This window comes from Rhinatrema bivittatum, chromosome 4 (assembly GCF_901001135.1).
Source record: "Rhinatrema bivittatum chromosome 4, aRhiBiv1.1, whole genome shotgun sequence".
NCBI classification, from domain to species: Eukaryota; Metazoa; Chordata; class Amphibia; order Gymnophiona; family Rhinatrematidae; genus Rhinatrema; species Rhinatrema bivittatum.
This window is the reverse complement of record NC_042618.1, coordinates 166,555,458-166,572,115: the sequence shown is the minus strand read 5'-3', so window position 1 is coordinate 166,572,115 and position 16,658 is coordinate 166,555,458. Positions and strand designations below refer to the sequence as shown.

General features: G+C 43.8%; 1 protein-coding gene across 1 annotated transcript in view; it reads left to right on the top strand.

Annotated features, from left to right (window-relative positions):
• The window catches only part of TIMP2 (TIMP metallopeptidase inhibitor 2), a 73,917-nt gene that overhangs the window by 33,028 nt on the left and 24,231 nt on the right, over positions 1-16,658 (top strand). The window lies entirely within an intron of this gene.

Sequence of the window (16,658 nt, the reverse complement as noted above, 5' to 3'; positions counted from 1 at the left end):
GTGAAGTATCAGGCACATTTGGTTTGGGGTAGTAACCGCCGTAACAAGCCAGCTACTCCCCGCTTTGTGAGTGTGAATCCTTTTTTCTTCTCCCCTGCCGTTTAAGCAGAGAGCTCTGCTGGATGTGTGAAGTAACAGTTTTTCTTTTCCCCTGCTGTTGAAGCAGAGAACTATGCTGGATATGCATTGAAGTGAAGTATAAGAATGGAGTGATCAAGCTAGTTGAAAGGCATCAGGAATAGAGGAAGGTGGAGGTAGTAATTTGGATATTTGGTTTGGGGTAGTAACCGCCGTAACAAGCCAGCTACTCCCGTCTTTGTGAGTGCAAATCCTTTTTTCCACATTTCCTCTTGCTGTTGAAGCTTAGAGTGATGTTGGAGTCACAGTAACCATGTGTATGTTTATTGAATAAGGGTATTGTCTCCAGGCAGTAGCCATCTTTCTGGCGAGTCACCCACTCTTCATTGGCGGCCTCTTGACTTTATGGATCCACAGTGTTTATCCCACGCCCCTTTGAAGTCCTTCACAGTTCTGGTCTTCACCACTTCCTCCGGAAGGGCATTCCAGGCATCCACCACCCTCTCCGTGAAGAAATACTTCCTGACATTGGTTCTGAATCTTCCTCCCTGGAGCTTCAAATCGTGACCCCTGGTTCTGCTGATTTTTTTCTTATGGTAAAGGTTTGTCGTTGCCTTTGGATCATTAAAACCTTTCAAGTATCTGAAAGTCTGTATCATATCACCTCTGCTCCTCCTTTTCCTCCAGGGTGATCTTAAAATCTTACCCTCAGTGGATTACAGCTGCAGGCATAATTTTGTTATGGGTTTGGCAGCTGCTTAGTTTTACTACCCTTAACATAAGGCTCGGGGGTAACCTCCACGGAACGACAGTTACTATCATAAGAAGTTTGCTGGGCAGATTGGATGGACCATTTGGTCTTTTCCTGCCGTCATTACTATGTTACTATGTAACTATATTTGTGTTATATCCAAGGGGACAGTTTGAAAAGGGAAAGTTTGCACATGCTTACCTTTTGAAAACTGATGCAAAGCCCGTGGGTAAAAAAAAACCAAAACACTGCAGACTTTGCATCAAAACGTCGTGTTACGGAACTGCCCCTTCTGAGATGCCTTCACGGGGCTCTGATCCGCTCTTCAGCTGTCTGTTCTGTAACTCCCACTTTATGGGATGCTGACATGGGGCTCCGATGAAGATCCGCTCCCAGATGTCCGTGCTATATTCATCCTTTACATGCATCGGTTTGACAGCTGCACAGGGCTCTGATGAAGATTTGCTCTTCAGCTGTCCATGCTGTATTCATCCATTACATGCATCGGTTTGACAGCTGCACAGGGCTCTGATGAAGATTTGCTCTTCAGCTGTCCGTGCTGTATTCATCCATTACATTCTTCGGTTTGACAGCTGCACAGGGCTCTGATGAAGATTTGCTCTTCAGATGTCCATGCTGTATTCATCCTTTACATGCTTCTGTTTGACAGCTGCACAGGGCTGTGATGAAGATTTGCTCTTCAGCTGTCCATGCTGTATTCATCCTTTGCATGCCTCGGTTTGACAGCTGCACGGGGCTCTGATGAAGATTTGCTCTTCAGCTGTCCGTGCTGTATTCATCCTTTACATGCCTCTGTTTGACAGCTGCACAGGGCTCTGATGAAGATCCGCTCCCAGCTGTCCGTGCTGTATTCATCCTTTACATGCATCGGTTTGACACCCGCACGTGGCTCTGATGAAGAACATCACACATACTTTTAGCCATCTTGAAGGAGAGCAGGTTTCAGATGGTCGATTTACATGGGTAAATTACTTTTTTACTGCGTAAATGGCTTTGAATATTTCTCAGTAAAGGGCCCTGTCGAGTCTCCTATCTTGGTAGTTAGGTTGCGAGATTGTTGTGAAAACCGACCCTTTAATGAATCTGGTTCTAACTGCTAAAAGGATAGAAGTAGAAAGTACACAAGAGAAATCCAAATTTCTACAGGTTCTGTAGTATCTTGTGGGAAGAAAGAAGCAGGACAGAGCCAGAGATGTCAGGGATGGGGAGAGACTGCTCTCTCACCCAGTACAAAACGACCAGTTTGCATAGCACAAATTAACAATTAGCTAATTATTACTTGCAGTAAAATTCCACTAGATGAATTCTTGTTTGCATGACAGAGAAAGGGAGGGTGGGTGAGGAGGTTGGTGTGTCCCCTGCTGTCAGCCTCAGTCTGAGAGCTTCCTCACTGTTTTTATTATCAAATGTCCTTGGAATGCATCCCACATTCCTTGGAATAAAAATATCAGGAACTTGCAGGACTTCACAGTCTCAGGACCTCTGGCCCCCCCCCCCCCCCCCCCCCAGTCTGAGCTCTGAAAAGATAGGGAGAGACTCAGGAGACCCACCCCCCAAGTCTGGTCTCAGAGGAGAGGGAGGAGACTCAGGAGATCCTCCCCCCTCTCCCCCCCACCCCCCACCTAGCCTGAGCTCTGAGGAGAGAGGGAGAGAGGCTCGAGACCCCCATCCGCATCCCCAGTCTGAGCTCTGAAGAAAGGGAGCGAGGAATTCAGGAGATCCTCCTCCCCTTCCCCCCTAGTCTGAACTCTGAGGAAAGCGAGCGAGTAGCTCAGGAGGCCATCTCCCACCAGCCTCACTGCCACTACTCACTCCTGATTGCTCATTCCTCACCACGCCTCACTGGCACTGCTCACTGCTGACTGCTCATTGACATAGCCGATTGCTCATTATTGACTGGCACTATTCACTGCTGACTGTTTATTGACCCAGCTGACTGTTCATTGTTGACTGGCATGGCTGACTGATGGCAGTGCTCACTGCTGACTGGCACTAATGATTAGCATTGCTGACTGCTCACTCCTGGCTGGTCGTTAACACTGCTTACTGCTCACTCGTGACTGCTTGATGGTGCTGCTGACTGCTCACTGTTGATGGCACTGCTGACTGCAGGCTGGCATTTTGCACTACTGACTGGCACCATTCACTGCTGACTGGCACTAATGATTAGCATTGCTGACTGCTTACTGCTGGCTTCTTGTTAACACTGCTTACTGCTCACTCGTGACTGCTTGTTAGTCTGCTGACTGCTTACTGTTGACTGCCTGGCACTACTGATTGCTGGCTGGCATTTTTCACTGCTGACTGGCATTGCTGGCTGCTCACTCCTGACTGCTCGTTGGCACTGCAAAGAGTTGACTGGCACTGCTAACTGCTCCTTGGCACTCCTGGCAACTTGCTGGCAGTGCTCACTGCTGACATTGCTGACTATTGACTGGCAATTCACTGCTGATTGGCATTGCTGACTGCTTGCTGGCATTATTCACTATTGACTGCTGACTGGCATTGCTGACTGCTTACTCCTGACCGCTGTTGACACTGCTCTGTGTCATTTCCTATCCTCTCTCTCTGCTTCAACTTTTTCTTATCCCTTTCTGTTGCACCCTTCTTCCACCCCCTCTCCAGGGTCTCCCATCTGTATCCTTCTGTTCCTCCTTATTTTATCTTTTTTCTTTCATCTGTTCATCCCTCCTGCTCTTCTTTTACTCCTTCTTTCCTCTTTTCCAGCTTACAGAGCAGAGTTTGGCTTCCTTACCAGTATTTTGGCGGAGAAACTGCAGTCTTGCAGTTCCTTCCACAAAGCCACACTGTTCAGAACAAATCCGCACACAGTTTGAGAACATTTTTTTCAAGTGATTCAACAACACGTGAGTGGAAACGGCTGGAGCCCGCCGAGCCAGCCACTGTTACTAATGCAGAAAGCTCATCGCTGCTAGCAGGAGCCCTGCTCGCTCTGGAGTTGGTGCCAATCCCCATTGCCCTCGTTCAGCAGCAAAGCCAAGGCCCAAGCATCATTTCGTTGGGCCCAGTGCAAACTTGTAATTTGGGGCTTCACACACACACACATACACAAAATCTCACATACATGAACTCTCAGGAACTTGGTCATTCTATACGGTTCACGTCACCATTATGCTTGCTGGGTAGATGGGAGGACACTATTCTGAGTAAATCTGCTAGAATCCTTGCTATTCATTTGCTACATGCTGCCCACATTACAATAGCATATTTCTGGAAATCAACTCCCTCAATAAATCACTGGAAAACAGTAGTTGCAGATATCGCTGTAATGGAAAAGATTTCTTTCTCTCTTATTAATAAACAGGAGGCGTATGATAATATTTGGAAGGTTTACTGGCATTGGAGACAACATACTGTGTAAAGTATTTGTGCAAAACAGAAAATGATTCACACAAATGTAATGTACTTATACATTTTATTGTTTATTTTATGTGTATTGTTCATTCTAGTTCATGACTGAATAGCTGTCTTTTCATCTCTGTGATATGCTGTATTATTGGGTCCCTAAATAAAAATATATAAAAAAAAAAGAAAAATGTCTTTTAATTCTGAAAATACCTTCTATAATACTTTGCTGATTATAACCCTCCCCCCATACAGGTTGCTTGGCCTGCAAGCACATTTTCAAAGTCAAAAATCCCCGTGAAATTTCCCTTTGAATGTTTGAGGCTGCCCGGCATGACAGGACCTGCAGAACCTTGCAGTGGCTTGTAAAGTCTGCACTGTGAATGACCTGCGGGATTTCAAGATTAAATCCTCATGCACTGTAGGCCAGGTTTGCCCTCCCCTGCCCCTTTTTAGTGCAGGAAAAAAACAACACCTGCACTGAAGAGGAAAGCAATTTTACCCGGGTAACTATTTAGTTCTCAGGGCAGGCTCCGATACTCTGGAACTTGCTCCCCTCCTGAAGTGAGGTCAAATTATCTGACCTTTGGAAAATGCCTGAAGACTTGGCTATTTGACCAGATTTGGTTCCACATTTTGTAGACGGAACCAAACCAGAACTGGGCTCTGTGCCTAGGTTCCCACCATTTCCTTTTGGTAATGAAGCCCCTGTGCCAAGGGGCTACCTTCTCAGCCTTGGATAACATTTGGCTGGCTATCTCAGGGGAACTGACTCTCACAGAACATGGGCTGGGGACGGGATCTCCTGTAAGGCCAAACTGACTGAAGACACATCCAGAAGAATTCCACTGTCCATAAGTCTCTTGTGCTCCAAAAATAAATAACTTTAATGTAAGGATAAAAACGGGGAGCCAGAACAGATTAACAGTCCACGATCCAGAATCATAATCAATTAAAGCAGTCAATGCAGCCAGCTTTAAAAAAGATTTAGATAAGTTCCTGGGGAGAAGTCCATAAACTGCTATTAATCATTTTGACTTAGGGAATAGCCACTGCTATTAATTGCATCAGTAGCATGGGATCTGCTTAGTGTTTGGGTAATTGCCAGGTACTTGAAGCCTGGATTAGCCACTGTTGGAAATGGGATGCTGGGCTTGATGGACCCTTGGTTTGACCCAGTAAGGCAACTTCTTATGTTATTATCCTGTCACAGGGCATTTTGTTCAAATCCCAAAAAATCAGTCCCCAACTATCACGCTTTCTCAAAGGTATTCTTTGAGTTGTAGGTTACTCCCTGAGTCTTTAGAAACCCCAGTTCACCTCCCCTGTGGTCAGTTTTTGTAGAGGTTACTCCCAACACAAACAAGGCCCATTCACTTTTACATAACTTCTGATTTTGAACTCTTTTTTTTCTCACAAAGGGCCCATTCAAATCCCTTCCTCTCTCCTCATTCCTTTGATTTCTCAGTCTCTTTCTTCACACTCTTAAGGACCCAAAGGGGGTCCTGGATAGTTATCGCCTTCTGACACAGAAGTCCAAAATTTCTACTCACTCTTTAGAATCTGTTAGATTCTCAGATGCTTCCCTTCTAGAGCATTTATGGAGATAGTACACCCCCTGGTCCATTGGAGCACAGTACTAGTCTCAAACTCTGTGATGAAACAGCCAGCTAATGCCTCTCTCCTAAGCCCAGCCAAGCCCCCCCAACACAGTTCCTCAGAAAAATCTCCAAGTACATAATCTCTTCTTCCATCAAAAATCCTTGACTACTGCAGCACTTTTCAAAATCCACAAGAGAAGATGATGCTCTCAGATGATATTTCACACTCTACTTGTTCCCTCCTCAGGGGCGGATTGGCCTGTTAAGGGATCAGGCATCCCCCAGTGCGCCAGTCACTCCAGAATCGTGCTTTCTCATCCTGCTGTACCCAGAAGAGAAGCCTGTGAGGTCGCAGCAGAGAAGCTTTCAAAGCCACGGCAAAGTCCATCTAGCTGTGGCCAGAAGAAAAGCCTATGGGGCTGCGGCTGGAAGAAAAGCCTTTGAGGCTGCGGCAGAGCCCATCCTGCAGCAACTGGAAGAGAGGCCTGCAGGACTGCATGGTCCCCCCTCACCAGAGCAACGAGGTAGCTATGGCTTCCTCCCACCTTCCCTTCAGAAGTGAGGAGCACTGCAGCTATCCCGCAGCGGCCTAAGACAAGGCCCAGAAGAAAGGAAAGGGTCTGAAAGCTATGTGTGTGTATATGTGTGTGAGAAAGCGCCTGCTTGTATATATGAGGCAGCTTGCATGCGTATGTGAGAGAGGGAGAACACCTGCGTGTGTGTGTGTGAGAGCCTGCATATGTTAATGAGAGAGCCTGCACGTGTATATGAGAGAGCAAGAGAGCCTGCATGTGTATGAAAGAGTGAGCCTGCATGTATGTGTGAGAGCCTGCAAGTATGAAAGAGCAAGACAACCTGCATATGTGTATCAGACAGCCTGTGTGTTTTTCAGAGAGCAAGAGCACCTGCATGTATGTAAGAGCAAGAGAGCCTGTGTGTTTGTGAGAGAGCAAGTGAGCCTGTGTATGTGACAGCATATATGTGAGTGAGAGAGCCTGTGTGTGGCAGCATAAGTGTGTATGTGAGAGAGCCTGTGGGTGTGACAGCATATGTATGAGGGGGAGAGAGAAAGGATAAAGTTTATGAGGCTCCCTCTGCCCCAATTCACAACAATCTGTGAGTGACTGGAAATCAAAAGATCCCAGAAATGGAAAGCTGGAGATTTTTAATCCTATTATTTTAAATTTTGTGGTGTTATTTCATGTGTTTGCTGTTTGAAATATTTGGTATTTGGGAAATATTGAAAAAAAATTTATGTGTTTTTCAAATTATTGGATGTTCATCGGCTGTTGCCTGTTTAACATATTTATTCTTTTAATTAGTATGGTTTTTAATATTATGAATCATGTTTTATATCTCTTGATTTTATTGCTTGATGTTTTGTGAGAAATGATGAGGTTTCTGTTTTTCCATTGTTGCACTGCATAATACAGTCAGGCTTCCTGTGGTTTCCAGAGCATGGGTGTAAGCGAGAGTGAGTGAGCCAGTGATCATGTGTGAGCGAGAGAGAACGAGCAAGCCAATGAGCATGTGTGAACAAGACGACTGTTTAAGCCCGTGGGCATGTGTGAGAGCATAAAAGCGAGGGAGCCAGTGAATGTGTGTGTGAGTCAGTGAGCATGTATGTGAGAGAGAATATAAGGGAGTTTGTGAGAATGATTATGTGAGAGGAGAAAGTTTGTGCATACCCAGGCATGGAGAGCAGAGGATTTTTTTAGCCTTGGTTTTAATTATTTGGTGTTAATTGATGTGTCTGCTGTTTTGAAATATTTTATTGATGTTTGGAAAATTTAAATAGACAGTGTTATATGTTTTTAATCATTGGATGTTTTATTCATCAGCTGCTTTGAAAAATGTATTCTTTTTATGAGTATGGTTTTACTATTATGATTAAAAGTTTATATTTCTTGATTTTATTGTTTGATGTTTAATGAGGAATAGTGATGTTTCTGTTTCCCATTGTTGCATTGCATATGGAGTCTGGCTTGTTATGATTTCCATTTCAGTTTTTGTCTGCATGTTTCTGTTTCAACTTTGTCTCTTTATTTTGTATTTGGTGAGGGTTTATCTGTGTTCTGCATGTGTGACTGAGGTGAGGTAGTCTGCTAGCATGTAGTTTCTGTGTAGGGATCTATAACAGCGTGGCTTGTTCTGTTTTCCTAATAGCATGTGTATTGGTGTTTTAAGGACCGGTATAATATTTGCAGTGTTGCCTATTCATAGATAGGGTCGTTACTGTTTGAATGTTGTCAGTTAGTGCAGTTTTTGTATGGAAGGTTTACTATATTGAAATTCAGTTTACTCAAAGCTTTCTGAGGGCCAACACCCTTTACAATAGTCCTAATACCATATGGCTACATGTGTCTTTTTTGCAGAGTTTTCTGTTTGGTACCACAGCAGTGCATGTATTATACATGTTGAAAGTGATATTTTACCTTAAAAGACTATACTTTGAATGTTTTTTTTCATGTAAAATATGTTACTATAAATGCATACTTTGTAATTGTTTGTGGGGAGAGTGGGGACAGGAGTGTGTGCAATGCTGTAAGGTTCGCCTATGGCACCTAATACCCTTGCACCAGCCCTGGCTGCACAAGAGAAATCAGGATTCCATCTGAGGCTGTGTTACTTTAGGTTAGTGGCTGTCTTCAGTCTCAGCCAGGGCTTACTTTTCTCATTTTATAAGCCCAGGGAACAGTATGGATCACTTCTAGTCCCCCCCTCCCCTGGAGTAGGTAGGCAGAGCAGAGCCTGGGGACCCATAAAGGCAGCAGACTGTGTAGCCTGCAGTCAATGAGAATGCATTGGAGTGGTGGGAGGGTGGCAGAAAAGTGGTGGCAAGCTGCAAACACAGGAAGGAGCTGGGTCAGACAGGAGGATGAGCCTGTGCAATGGTGGGGAGGCTTCTGTCTGAGGTGACAGTACTGAACTCTGAGTGGAGCAGCTGGCTGTGGAACCAGCAAGTCTCCTCAAGAGTGGGACTGTGAAAGAGAGGGAGCTGCTACAGAGTGGAAAAGGGCTGGCAACAAGCAAGAATTTTACACCATGATGTGGCAGTGCTGGGCTCAGAGCACTTACTGTGTGAGCACATAAGCAGCAGCACAACAGTAGCATGTTAGATGGAGTGTGTGTGTGTCTGTGTTAGAGAGACACACACCTATACACACACTTTGTCTCATAGTGTGTGTATCTTTGTGTCAGAGAGAGCGAGAGAGAGTGTGTGTCTGGGAGAAAGTGTCTGAGAAAGAGAGTGTGTGTCTCCGTTGTGTGTCAGAGTGCATATGCCAATAAAGTTTCCACAATCTAAAAATCTGTTTGTGTGACTGAGCATGTGTATGTGTCTGACACTGGCTGGCGGTGTGGTTGTCTCATTATTTGCAACTGGTTCAAGAGCTGATTGGTTGGCAAGACCAGGAATCCAGGATATATCTCTATAAGAGATTTAAGCATGCTTGTGGGGGCCCAACTGATTTGCATGGATGGAATGGGGGCTGCAACCCTGTTCACCCCGGTCTAGAATGTGCCCAACTCCTTAGTTATTTAGGAAAGATGATGTTTATTTTGGAGATATTTTGTCTCAATTCCAGGGCTAACTTGGCATGCTTTTGGGAGCTGTTGATACATGTGCTGCAGGGAAAGTGCACGAGGGAGTCAGATATCCCTGTCCCTCCTTATACTTTATTCCACTTGCACACTTCTAGTAGTGTTTCTGGGTGAAGCACCAGTTGTTACTCTTTCCTCCTCTTGTGGCCTGGATCCTCCAGATACTCACACTCCTCGAGCTCCTTCCCCAGTGACTGACCACTTTCACAGGCCTGACACAAAACTTTGCCCACTGGTCCTGCTTGCCACTCACAAACAATGCACACAACTCCTTTAGAACTTCCCAGTTCTATAGATACAATAAACTTTTAAACTTTATTAAAAAAAACAAACAAAAAACACACTCTGAATATCCCTTTAGAAGAAGAGCTACCGCAAAGTGTCCTCCCACCAACATCCTTTGCCCAGGATAGCACTCACCACAACCTTACCATTTGTAAAGCTTAATTCTATTTAAACATGTAGCCCTATAAAAATAAAGGTGCAACGCTCATTTAGTGGTACGTGTGCCACAGTAAATTGGGAGGCTGCTTGAGGTATAGTTTTGACTCTTTGTTATCTATATATGCCCACCTTGATAGTGAGTGAGTTCTTACGCGTGTGGTTACTGGAGACTTTGGATACATCAGTCATATGCAAGCAGGCTAGGGTTAGGTATTGCTTTTGTAAATGTCTCTGACTGAATTTCTTGAGCTTGGGGAGGTTTCCAAAGGAACGGCCTCCAATAGGGGAGGATGAAACTGGAAGCGGGGTGGGACATATCCTTTGTGTATATTTGGGATGAGGATTACATATGGCCTATGTTATATCCCTGACTGGTGACGTACTCTCAGAATGGTGGAATATAAATCCTGTATTAAATTAAAATAGTTTTCTGGATAAAATCTTTTAAAAATTGACCTAGATAATGCTATTATTCAGTTGGTTTGGATTGTTTTATTTTTGTTATTTGTTTTTGCTCTAATGGACCAATATGCTTGCAAGCATTTTATAAACAGACCAATTCACTTTAAAGCTTTATTTTTTGGCTTTTCTCATTACAAATTCATTTCTTATCTCCCCAAATTCAATTTCTCTTGCAAGTTCACAGTCAGTAGACAAAAAAAGCACGGTGGCTTAACCTTTTCTTGTCCCATACTAGAAGGCCTTCAGTTTTTATGAGTGCTAGCTGGCTGAAACTTATATGTTGTCAGGGAGTGGGCAAAAATATCTCTAATGCAAAACGTCCATGTACACTTTATTGAAAATGAGCTGCAGTTGTTTTTTGGGTGTTTTTTTGTAACTTTCATTACATTACATAAATGGAAGTAGTTTATATTCTTTTCAAAAAGCAGATTTGAAAAAAATTTTCAAATGCAGCATTTCACAAGGAAAGTTCTCAGAAGAATTTGTAGATTACTTCTGAAGTAGACATTTAAACGCGTTTAGTTCCTCAGGCTCTAGTGTTACATATTTTAGGACTGAACAGAATGTAAAAACCAATATTATTGAAATGCTTTGAATCCGCACTCTAATTCTCAGGTGATGCTTTCCAAAATTCCATCAAAAACCTTTCTTCTGAATCATTTATAGAGATGCAAGACATGATTCCTCAACTGTGTTGTCATGAAATTTTGTGCCTTTATTTCTTATCTTTTTGGGTAATCGTAGCAGAATTCCCATGCCTTCTGTGCAAGATGTATTTCTGAGGAATTTTTGCCCACTGATCTCTAAGTTGTTTGCTTCTTCAACAATATCAGCAGTGAGTGTTGCCCTTGATTCAAGAGAGATCCTTCTGCCTTGTAAATTCCTGTTTTTGTCATCATAAGAACATAAGAAATTGCCATCCTGGGTCAGATCAAGGGTCCATCAAGCCCAGCATCCTGTTTCCAACAGAGGCCAAACCAGGCCACAAGAACCTGGCAATTACCCAAACACTAAGAAGATCCCATGCTACTGATGCAATTAATAGCAGTGGCTATTCCCTAAGTAAACATGATTAATAGCTGTTAATGGACTTCTCCTCCAAGAACTTATCCAAACCTTTTTTGAACCCAGCTACACTAACTGCACTAACCACATCCTCTGGCAACAAATTCCAGAGCTTTATTGTGCATTGAGTGAAAAAGAATTTTCTCCGATTAGTCTTAAATGTGCTACTTGCTAACTTCATGGAATGCCCCCTAGTCCTATTATTCAAAAGTGTAAATAACCGATTCACATCTACTCGTTCAAGACCTCTCATGATCTTAAAGACCTCTATCAGCCGCCTCTTCTCCAAGCTGAACAGCCCTAACCTCTTCAGCCTTTCCTCATAGGGGAGCTGTTCCATCCCCTTTATCATTTTGGTTGCCCTTCTCTGTACCTTCTCCATATTCTCTGTACCTTCTCCATATTTGCATACAGTCGAGGCAGTACATGTCAATATACCTTATGCATATTCATTGTGGTAGTCTGAAAACCTGACTTGTTTGCGGCACTCTAAGACTGAAGTTGCCTATCCCTGCACTAGAAGCTAGCCAAGAAAAGGCATGAAAATGAGCTGGCATACCTTTTCAGTGCTTCCAGTTGTAATTGAGCATTCCAGTGCTAGAATACCTGATGGATACTTGACGAATAGCATTAAGTAGTTCATTCTTTCCAGCTTGTGTCTGACTGAAAGAGAAATGAAAAGCATAGATGCCAGCTGTGTGGATGCAATGGGTGCTTGAGTACCACCAATATTGGGCAAACTCCTTGTCTGTGTCCGGGGAAGGGTCATTTGGATTGAGTTTAGCACTCCTAATTGTTTTGAAAAGTTGACTTCTATCGTGATAAGTGTATTTTACCTGTGTTATAATTTTCCACCTCACAGGGCTAGTACTGAAAAACACAAAAAGTTGTAGTACACGGTCAGATAATGTGATGTGTCAGTACATACTGCTGCACTAACTCCTACAAGATTTGTTGTATTTATCTATTAGATTTGATTTTATACCTTATCAAATAAAACTAAAAGCAGATTACAATTCATAAAACCAACATTCCCATTACATGTGATACAATTGCCATCCAAAGACAATAAAAGACCCCAATCCATCTCCATCGTTTTAAATCCACTTTGTTTGACACATGGTCAGTACTGCATTGTTAATCTACTTAGCCATGCCAGTGCTAACTATAAACAAATTCCTAATCAACGGGCCGATACAGTAAAAGTCACGGAGAGCGGGCAAGCACCCGCTCGCCCGATGCGCGCACAGGCCACTCTCCTATGCACGCGATTCAGTAAAAAAAAAAATTCAAATTAGGGCCTGCAGTAAAAAGAGGCACTAGGGACACTAGCACATCCCTAGTGCCTCTTTTTGGACAGGAGCGGCGGCTGTCAGCGAGTGTGACAGCCGATGCTCAATTTTGCCGGCGTCGGTTCTCAAACCTGCTGACAGCCACGGGTTCGGAAACCGGACACTGGCAAAATTGAGCGTCCGGTTTTCAACCCGCGAACCACGGGCCAATTTTAAATTTTTTATTTTAAATTACTTTTAACTTTTGGGTCCTCCGACTTAATATCGCCATGATATTAAGTCGGAAGGTGTACAGAAAAGCAGTTTTTACTGCTTTTCTGTGCACTTTCCTGGTGCTGGCAGTAATTAACGCCTACCTTTGGGTAGGCGCTAATTTCTGAAAGTAAAATGTGCGGCTTGGCTGCACATTTTACTTACTGAATCGCGCGGGAATAACTAATAGGGCCATCAACATGCATTTGCATGTTGTGGGCGCTATTAGTTTCGGGGGGGTTGGATGCGTGTTTTCAACGCGCTGTTACCCCTTACTGAATAAGGGGTAAAGCTAGCACGTCCGAACGCGAGTTAACAGTGCGCTCCGCTGGAATGTGTGCATGTATGCCGAGAAGGTTCTGTGGACATCCACTAATTATCGCAGTGGGCTCGTGCTCATAAATCCACTTTAAAAATTCAGGCTAAAGTCTGCGTGTACTTTCTTCATGCAGACTTTAGCCCAATATGGGATGTTATAAACTTACCTTCTATCGGCATAAGTACTATACTTTGTCCCCCATAAAGTAAACCCCACCCCTAGAATGGGAGGGGCCACAAAACTAACTTCACCTCTCAGCTGTGTGATTAAAGACAGGCCCATGTAGTGCACCCACACAATTAAAGGTTCTCCCAGGGATGGGAAGAAGAGGCTGGAGCCAGGAATAGAACAACAGGTAATAACTTAAAACCAACAATATGTGGCTGTTGCAAGTAATGCATATAAAATCAGTGCTTGCACTTTTACATAACACATTAGGATTCTTATACTCTATAGCAAACACAGACACATGTGATATAGTAAAGAAAAAGAAAGAACATTTTATTAACATTGAAAATGAGGAAAATCAGAGTGCAAGATATAAAAGAAAAATCACAAGCGCTAATCTGTATCACAGCTCAGTTAGGGCCTCATTTTCTAAAGTATCGCAGGCCTGCGATACTTTAGGTAATGAGGGGCAGGGGGCTGAAACGGGGGCGGTCCTGCGCTAGCCGGCAGTGATCGCACCGCGGCGGTGCGATCGCTGCCGGTTTCACACCCAATAGCGCCACCATAGAAGGTGTAGCTATTGGGCGCAAAATAAGACGCGAAAAGGCCCTTACCTTTTCGTCGTTCGCGGCGTCTTTGCGGAGTCGGCCCCGGTGACGCCCCGACTCCTCCTCTTCCGGGGCCGACTCCGCCCCCATCTTGGTATTGCACACGATAAGGGACTTTTCGCGTGCGAAACGTCCCTTATCGCGTGCGATCCGTCTGGTAAATGACCCCCTTAGTTTGCAAAATACTCCAAAATCTCTCTTAAATTTTGGCCAGAATAATAGCACAGATTCTTAGTTAAGTCTCATGTGATTTCTTGTTTATCCCTTTAGATGAGCTGCTCTTCTGTGTGCTTATTGAAGCCGGTGCAGATGCTTGAAGTCCTGTGCTCAGCTTAGATGCAGGGTCCACTTGCTCCAGGGAGTTGGAAGTCCCGGTTCTCATGCCAAAAAAAAATTAATTTCCTCTCTACTATATATAAAATCACAACAAATCTTCCGATTTTCCCTGCAACTAAGTCAGCCTGATACTGAGTATATGTAGATACTATTCTAAATATTATTCTTTTAGCTATAAATAAAACAAAAAGTCAGGAGCTACTTAAAACTCAAATTCTTTTCCTTCACTAAAAAATAACAAGCCACTGCTTTCTCGGCCCTACTATATAATTACTATTCTACAGACTATGGCTACAAGGAATGCTTCCAACTATCTGCAACTGCTTTTTCCTTTGTGGTAGCAGCCATGTGGCTGGGATAGGAACCTTACCTCATTGCTATGTCCTTCTGTCTTTTCCTTGCTCTGCCTGTGTGACCTTAAGCAAAAGACAGCCTTTATCTTTTATACCTATTTTAAAAAATTCATTAGCAATCAATTCCCTGATCCTCCGGGCAGGGATTACACACCGCAGGTTCTGATTCCAAGAACTACCATAGGTCCATTCAACTCAAAATTTTCCTTCTGGGGAAATATCCATTTAATCCTAGCAATTGTAGCCAGGTGCACTTGGTGTCATTGCAACCCAGGAAATAATACCACTGGCCTCAAGCCATAGCACCCCCTTTCCCCCAGTTGCTCTCTTTCTTGGCCAACAAAAGTATTGCAAAGTAATTCACAGGTCACTATTTGTCTTTACTGTTTTTCCCTGGCATTTCAAACAGGAAGTGAATAAGAGTTCTCTCCTCTGCAGTTTAATTCACCTTTGCTAGGCAAAGCAAGAACAATATCTTAAGCCTCTGGTTTACATTAACAACTCACCTACACATTAACCTCCACCCCCTCAGGCTTCTCCAGTCACTCCTAAAGCAGTTACTGCTTTAGGAGTGCCCATCTCCCTTACCCAGAAGCAGATGAATCGAGTCACAATCCACCTATACATTATCAGGCCGATACTGTAAAAATCGCAGGAGAGCGGGCGCTCCATGTTGAGTGCCTGCTCTCCTGACACGCGCCCATGCACCTCTCCTGGGCACGTGATTCTCTGTTTAAATGAGGCGGTGTGCTAATAAGGATGTGCTAGGTACAACAGCGCGTCCCTGGCGCCTCCTTATTAGCAGTAGAGTTGGCTATCAGCAGGTCCGAGAACCGATGCTCTATTTTATCGGCGTCGGTTTTCAAACCTGCTGACAGCCATGAGTTAAGAAAATGGATGCCAGTAAAATTGAGCATCCATTTTTCTAACCTGCTGACCAGCGGGCAGATTTGTTTTTTAAATTTTAGGTTCCTCCGACTTAATATCTCTAGGATGCATGCATGCATTTGCATGTGATGAGCACTATTAGTTTTCAGGGGGTTGGCCACACGTTTTCGAGGCGCTATTACCCATTGTTGTATAAAGGGTAAAAGAGCACGTCGAAAACGTGCGTCCAAATGGGTGTAAAACGGTGTGCTCGGCCGAGCACACCGTACTGTATTGGCCTGTATCAGCGTTACTACTACACTTAACAATCCATGTAAATGGTTAAAGGGAATCACATAGCCTGGAGTATAAATATCTAATACTATGTTATTTGATAAAATCCTTCTCTAGGCATTTAAGCACATTTTTGTGAATGCAGACTAGTGATTTGCCTTGCGCTGAAAGTTTTCTCCTGCTTTGCCAGTTTTCTATGATGCAAGGCTATAGCAGCACAAAGCCTGTGAGATTTCAGAAATGTTAAAGCAGCCAAACAGTAAAGATCTCAATAAAACATCTCAATATGAAAAATATAAGTGGAAAGGTATAAAATCTATTCTAGAGAAACTGAGAAAAAAAAATCTGCATTAAGAAATTATTATAAAAATGTAAACATTTAGATTGTGGTCTGAGGACAGTAATAGAACAGGGGTGCACATGGTTGTGACCTGAGCCTACAGCAGTAACATAGCAGCTGAGTATATCCCAGTGCTGAAGGCACTCCCTGGAGATACAATACGTTTGTGTTCCTTCTCTGCTAGCCTGGATGTTTGACCCTCGGCTGAGCAGGAAACAAGAGTCTGCAGCATAGAAGGCTGTGACTTGTGGTAGAGCCAGCGGACTTGTGTCTCATCTCTGAGGGCGATCCTGCTGTAACTGGTCATCAGACTGTATGACCCGGGCAACCAGTCACAAAAGATGCCACCTGGAGGAGAGTTTGGGTTAAGTGCTACTTACTCCATGATACTTTTTGTCTGCATATTTTGAGAGGGCAGAGATGGTATTTCAGTAGCAG